Below are 7,644 nucleotides of genomic sequence, written 5' to 3'. Positions count from 1 at the left end.
AAAAAAAAAAAAAAACCCTTACGTTGACCTTAGAAGTGGAAGAGAGAAACAGATCTCTCTAAAAGAGTTACTTCCCTCCTTTATGTCATTGCCACCTGAGTACCCTTGTTTTTCCACACTCACAAGCTCAAACATGCAAATGCTCAAAGCTGCAGTTTATTCCAAGGATACAGGCTGTTATGTTTTGGGAACCACTGATATGGTTAGTGTGTGACCATAATAAAAGACGGGAGTCCAGATCAGGGAGAAAATAAATACACATCGTAGCTAGTTACATGCAATCTCTTGTACTTTACAACAGTCTTTTATCCAAATTTCACCACACAACTGAATTTCAGTGCCAAATATGCCTTCTGACCAATTGCCTTTTAGTTTTTTGTATTTTTGTATGTTCCTATTTAAGCACTTTCAATTGGTAAATTGCTTTTTTTTGTCAGTGATGGGCTCTTTACCAATATATACTTCTCTTTTTTATTTTTATTTTTCCCTAGGTTTTTTTAAAATAATAATTATCATTAAATAGCTATACAAAGGGATTTCTATTTAACACATCAATTTGTAAGTATAATACATCTTGATCAATGTCACCCCTTCCATTATTTCCCCTGTTCAATTCATCATAACTTATCAGTCATCACAGCTCAAATTTTAACACTCCATACCAATAACTAGAAACACAAAAATGGTTTTTCTGACATTTCACTGTTCTCCCTCTCCCTTTTATCATTCAACTACCTCCTGAAATATAACAGCTCTATAACTAAAAGAGAGGCAGATTCCTAATAACCCACTAAACAAGTGGGGCTGGGCCGGGGGGCGGCGCGCCCAGGGCGGGGCGGCCGGGCGGCCTGACGGGAGGGCGGGGAGAGATCCAGGCGCTAGTCGGCTCTGGGGAGCCGCGCATCTCAACTGTGAGCCGCCTTGGAGGTCGGGGCGGAGGAGGCCCGACCCCTCCTTTCCCGGCCTCTGGGTGGCGGGCCTGGCAGCTGCCCCAGCGTTTTGTTTGAGCGCCAGAGGAGGTTGGTTTCCAGGGTCTCCATCGTCGGTCTTCAGTGAACCCCACACGTTCAGTCTGTTCACGATGCCATGGGACAGGTACCAAAGCCCTCAGCGCGGGTCAGGGGAGCCTTCAAAGATAGAGTCCACAGAAGTCAAGCTCAGTTTAATCAAAGGAGAGAAGTGTTTTCCACAGGAAAACATAAAACCGGTGTTTTTTGAGTTGTTCTTAACGATCGCTCTCCCATCAACCACCTGCGGTCCCTTGCTTTCCTCTCCTGGATATGTGATGCTGCTGCCGCAGTGAAAGAATTGTGATTTTTTATAATAAAATCAGAACTATGGTGAGACGTGAAAAATAATGGGTGTTTTCTCCCAGTCCAGTTGCTGCATTGCGGTGTGCGAATGGGCGAAACACTGGTTACTCCACTTGTTGAGGATGATCCTCAAGGCAAGAAACCAACTGGTATTTGTTTCCAGTCAACCTTTGGTTTTTGCTCATAGGGAAAATTCGAGATCGCTAGGAATAGAAAACGTGCGTGTTTTGCCCTCACACTAGAAAATGCTACAGCTGAACCAAATATCTATCTATCTATCTATAAAAACATTGTATAGCATATGAACAGTCCACCAACATTTATGATGTGAGTCAGAGCTAGGAAAATATTACAGTTTTGGAAAGTATCTATTTCTATTTTCATTTTATTAGGTTCAAGAAATATTTAGATATTAAATCCAAGATATAAACCAAGATAGGAAGTAAACCTTCACACACAAAATAATCACAGCAAAGATGAAAAAGTAGAGACAAACTTCAGGTATTTCATGAAATACTTTTGCAGTGAGTTCTTGGCTCCAGTGTTTTGCCAGTCATGTGAATTAGATTTATTTTTAAGCATAGGGCTTAAAATAAATCTGGCAGTTTCCCTAAAATAAATTTACTAAACCCTGCTTGTCCTTTATTTTATTACCATTTTTAGGTATTCTTAGGAATTCTGTTGTTTCTCAGAGAACTGAACATTATGTTGCTTTCCATTTGGACACCCAAGAGAAAGTGTTGGTAGCCAAAATAATATATAAGTGGCACTGATATGATGCCTGAGTGGTTGGCAAAGCCAAAAGCAATATCTGTGACGCCTATATGTTTTATTTACCTACAGGCTAATCTGATTATTATAACACAACCACTTGTTTTTAACTCTTACTTACACTCTATATCAATTAATTTGTTTTTCTGAGCTAGGATCTTACTGTGTTGTCTATACTAATCTACAACTCCTGAGCTGAAATGTTCTCCTCTGCCAACCCATGTAGTTACTGGAGCTACAGGCACATGCCACATACCTAGCTAAGTTTACTTTTTAATTAAAAGACAACCTGTAATAGGGTAAGATCATATATCATTAAAGTTCCTTACCATCTTTAAAATCCCATTGTCTGATTGTGTCTTAATTGTCACCAATACCTTCAAAAACATTGTGGATTTTTTTTTTGGTCAGTCATGGGGTTTGAACCCTGGGCCTGGGCACTATCCCTGAGCTCTTTGGCTCAAGGCTAGCACCCTAACACTTGAGCCACAGCACCACTTCCAGTTTTCTAGTGGTTAATTGGAGCTCAGAGTCTCACGGATGTTCCTTCGCCTGGGTTGGCTTTGAACTGTAATTCTCAGATCTCAACCTCCTGAGAAGCTAGGATTACAGGCATGAGCCACAGGTGCCCAGCGAAGAGCATTGTGGATATTTGATATTTAATTACTCTTAAACTGTGTTAAGATCCTAAAGTAAAATTGTGAAATACTGAAACTATGTATGAATGGTCTTTACTGCTCTCAATCTATACTCTTAAAATATAGTACTAAACATAACTTTCCTTTAAAGAGCAAGATTAATGGTGAGTGATAGTATATCATTAATATGTAAGAATATTAGTTATACATACTGAGTGCTTAACCTGTGCTTGATAGTACTCCACATATTTTACATTTATCTTCAATTAGATTCAGCTATAATTATATACATATAGATGGGAAAACTGGGTACTGAAGATCATAACCACTTACTTGCTTAAGATCATTAACAGACCCAGATTGGAACAGAGAATCTAACTATAGAATCCTCACTATTAACTGTGTTAACACTATACAATCCTAACACAAAACTAATAATGATTGTATTATTTGCATTAGCACAGAGTTAAATAGTTCCTTGTAAATGAAGGGAAAGATATAAATGATTTTAGTAGATTCAGAGTAAAAAGGACCTTGGCAATTCTCAGTAACATTGGATTTACTACAGGTTCCTAAACCCTGGACCCAAGAACCAAAAGCAGCTTTTGGAATTTTCATGACTTTCAACAAAATGGGAAGAATAAAGACAGTTAATGCTTGCTTTAGCAGCACATACATATTGAAAACTGGAATAATACAGAAAGATTAGCATGGTCTTGGTACAAAGATGACAGGTACATTCATAAAGTATTCTATATTTTGCAAGTTCATGAAGGTTGTTGGAAAAAAAAGATATATACTATGTTTTCATAAAGTCAACAGGTCTAATTTAAGATTGACCATTACTCTGAATATAACTTTCCTTTAAGGAAAAAATAATAGTAGATGATACCTTATTTATTTATTTAGTGCTGGGGCCTGATCCTAGGGCTTCATGCATGCTAAGTGTGCACACTATTATTGAGCTATATTCTCAGTCCTTAGCATGTGTTTTTAATGGTTTTAGTTGCAATTAAAATATTACAAGGTTGACAAGTTATGCAAATTTATGAGTAAATTAGTTTTATTTTCTTTTTTCTGGATTTGAGGATTCAAACTGCTGGAAACATTTATTTTTAGATGAGCCTCATGCTAGAACCTCATGAGATCACAGAACTGAAAGAATTTCAGTGAGACGTATTTGGGAGAGATTATGGAAAAATTAGGAAGATTAGGATGTAGACCTCTGTATAGTGAAAGAAAAATAATGAGCATTCCTTTGCTTTTGGTTATTCGGTAGGGAATAGACTCGGTTTAATGTTTATGGAATTTCTTTCATAAACATTAATGTGGGAGTGGCCTCCAAAGATGGCCCTCAATGAACCATGTCTTCTGATATTCACACCCTAGTGGAGTGCTCTCCCACACTGAATCTGGGCTGAGGCCTTGTGACCTGCTTTACCCACTGAAAATGAAGCATAAGCAGCACTGTGCCAGTTGGAGGCCTAAGCTTCTAAAGTACCTGGCAGCTAACAGTTTTGTACTCTGGAACGTTGGGATTAAACTGAGATCACCATAGTATAAAGCAATCCACAGTAACTAACTATAGGAAGAGATCCCATGAAGGACAGCCAAGGAATCCAGAAGAACTTGAGGACAGAGACCCCCTGACTTGGCCCATTTCAGCAGCCCCAGAGTTTGATAGCACTGGGGATAAGAGAGAGACAAGCTGATTCCTTCAGGTACTGCCTATACAGCAGAATCATGAACAATAGTAAAATGATTGTTGCTTTGAGGTACTATTTTTGGGGTAGTTTCTCAGAAATATAAATCAAAACAGCTGGATATCAGAAAAAATTATTCATGAGTAAACATGGAGAAAGATATATTGGGAACACTTTCTGCTTTTTTTTTTATTATTACCCATAATAAAAGGAAGCTGTCTCCAATGTAGCATTGTAAAGAACAAATTTAACTCATATTAATGTCTTCATTTCAACAGCCTCTCTACAAAGAGCCATAATACATTTTAAACAAATTGTGCAATACTTCCAGACTTTTAAATGATCATAGTTATATTTCTACATAAATATATTTTCCTTATATTTTTATGTTTACTCAATTTAGTATATAATCATTTCTATGCTGTCTCCAAAACACATCAGAAATACAGGTACATGCTACAAATTACACATCAGTTGTAACTCAGAGCCATAAATTGAATGTTATTCCAAAAATGCATACCACAACTGTGTTAAGAATGTGATGTGGCTAAGTTCCTATAGAAACTTTAGCTAGCATTTCCAAGAAAGTATGATACTTATTGTGGTTAATATAGCTTTCTTGAGAGTGTTAATTTTTTTTCAAATACAGAACAACATCTCTTGATTGTGAACAACTTTAGTAAACAGAAACTTGTGAGAATTTTAAGTTCAATTCTGTTTCAAGAGGTTTTATATGATTAATATTTACCCAAAAGTAGTTTATCTGTACATATTTTTCTAGATCTGAGAAATAAATCAGGAAGAATATGTTCCTGTATTTCTTTTGAGATCAGGCAAGCTGTTTTCTTTCCACAAAACAGGCTCAGGAGTAAATGTATTTTGACCTTTTTAGATCTACACAGCCTTGAGAAGTAGGCAGAGCTGGGGATTCCTCTGTCTGTCAGGGCTACATCAGTTCAGGGCAAGCTGTGAGCACAGAGTGCCCTTAAGGCTTCTCCTGACTCACCCTGGAATGCCTTCCTCTAACATCTGTTTTTTATTTCTTAGAAGCTGCTATTCCATTCAACTGAAAAAAAAAAAAAAACCCTTACGTTGACCTTAGAAGTGGAAGAGAGAAACAGATCTCTCTAAAAGAGTTACTTCCCTCCTTTATGTCATTGCCACCTGAGTACCCTTGTTTTTCCACACTCACAAGCTCAAACATGCAAATGCTCAAAGCTGCAGTTTATTCCAAGGATACAGGCTGTTATGTTTTGGGAACCACTGATATGGTTAGTGTGTGACCATAATAAAAGACGGGAGTCCAGATCAGGGAGAAAATAAATACACATCGTAGCTAGTTACATGCAATCTCTTGTACTTTACAACAGTCTTTTATCCAAATTTCACCACACAACTGAATTTCAGTGCCAAATATGCCTTCTGACCAATTGCCTTTTAGTTTTTTGTATTTTTGTATGTTCCTATTTAAGCACTTTCAATTGGTAAATTGCTTTTTTTTGTCAGTGATGGGCTCTTTACCAATATATACTTCTCTTTTTTATTTTTATTTTTCCCTAGGTTTTTTTAAAATAATAATTATCATTAAATAGCTATACAAAGGGATTTCTATTTAACACATCAATTTGTAAGTATAATACATCTTGATCAATGTCACCCCTTCCATTATTTCCCCTGTTCAATTCATCATAACTTATCAGTCATCACAGCTCAAATTTTAACACTCCATACCAATAACTAGAAACACAAAAATGGTTTTTCTGACATTTCACTGTTCTCCCTCTCCCTTTTATCATTCAACTACCTCCTGAAATATAACAGCTCTATAACTAAAAGAGAGGCAGATTCCTAATAACCCACTAAACAATATATAAAGACTACCTATATACACGTCACGTTTTCTTTTCTTTTTTTTTTCTTTTTTTTTTTTGGGTCCGGTCATGGGGCCTGAACTCTGGGCCTGGGCACTGTTCCTCAGCTCTTCAGCTCAAGGCTAGCACTCTACCACTTGAGCCACAACTCCACTTCCAGCTTTTTTTTTTTTCTGCTTACATGGTGCTGAGGAATCGAACCCAGGGCCTCATGCATGCAAGGCAAGTGCTCTACCACTTAGCCACCTTCTCAGCCCCACATTTTCTTTTTTTAAAGACCATTATACCTTGCATACTTTACCTCTTTTCACTTACACTGAATATAAAAACTCTATTGGTTGAATTATATATTTAATTTTGTTTATATGTTCTTTCTTTGGTCTTTCATGTATTTCCTTAGGGATTATTCTGGAAATCTTAAGAACAATAATTTTTTGTTATAAAAATAGTGCATGCCTATTTTTTAAATTCTGGAAGATATGGAAAAGTAAGTAGAGAATAAAAAATTACTCATTTACAGGCATTGATGATGTTTTTAGAGTTTTCTTTTAAGATTTTTCTCCCCCTCTGAAAACTTTGTTTTCAATGTCATACGTATAATTCTTCCATACTGGGTTTTTTCAGCTTACATAATCTTGTAAGTATAATTACTCTGGTTGACTTGGTGTTTGTTTGTTTTTTTGTTTTTTGTTTTGTTTTGCTCTTGTTTTATTTTGCAGAGATGAGGACCGAACTCAGAGACTTGCATTTACCAGGCAAGTGTTCTTCCACTGAGCTAAATCCCCAACCCCAGTATAATTACTCTAAACATAACTTTGAAAACATTTATTGTATCCCAGAAATTTACCATAGTTTACTTAACTGATATGTCCATCTATAAATAGTGTCACGATATGCTTCTTTATAAAGTTTTTTTTCTTAATTTAGAATTTGTCCCTTTGAAATGATTCTTAGAAGTGAGGTAAAGTACTTTTTTTTGTGTATGTATGTGCCAGTCCTGGGGCTTGAACTCATCTGGGTTCTATCCCTGAGCTATTTTTACTCAAGGCTAGCACTCTTAACACTTGAGCCATAGGTCCACTTCTGTTTTTTGTTTTGTTTTTCCTTTGGTGGTTAATTGGAGATGACTCTTATGGACCTCCCTGCCTGGGCTGGCTTAGAATCATGAGCCTCAGATCTCAGTGGACTGAGTAACTAGGATTACAGGTATAACCCATTGGTGCCCAGCTGGTAAAACACTTTTGATATACAGTATTTTTCCACATTGTTTTTCTAAATGCTAATACAAGTTTACAATCCCACTATTAATGTTTATGTGCTTTTTATAGCCTTCTCTCACCAGCACTGA

This window comes from Dipodomys ordii, unplaced genomic scaffold (genome assembly GCF_000151885.1).
Source record: "Dipodomys ordii isolate 6190 unplaced genomic scaffold, Dord_2.0 Scaffold25, whole genome shotgun sequence".
NCBI lineage: Eukaryota > Metazoa > Chordata > Mammalia > Rodentia > Heteromyidae > Dipodomys > Dipodomys ordii.
The sequence above is the reverse complement of the archived record's forward strand: the minus strand, read 5'-3'. Positions refer to the sequence as shown.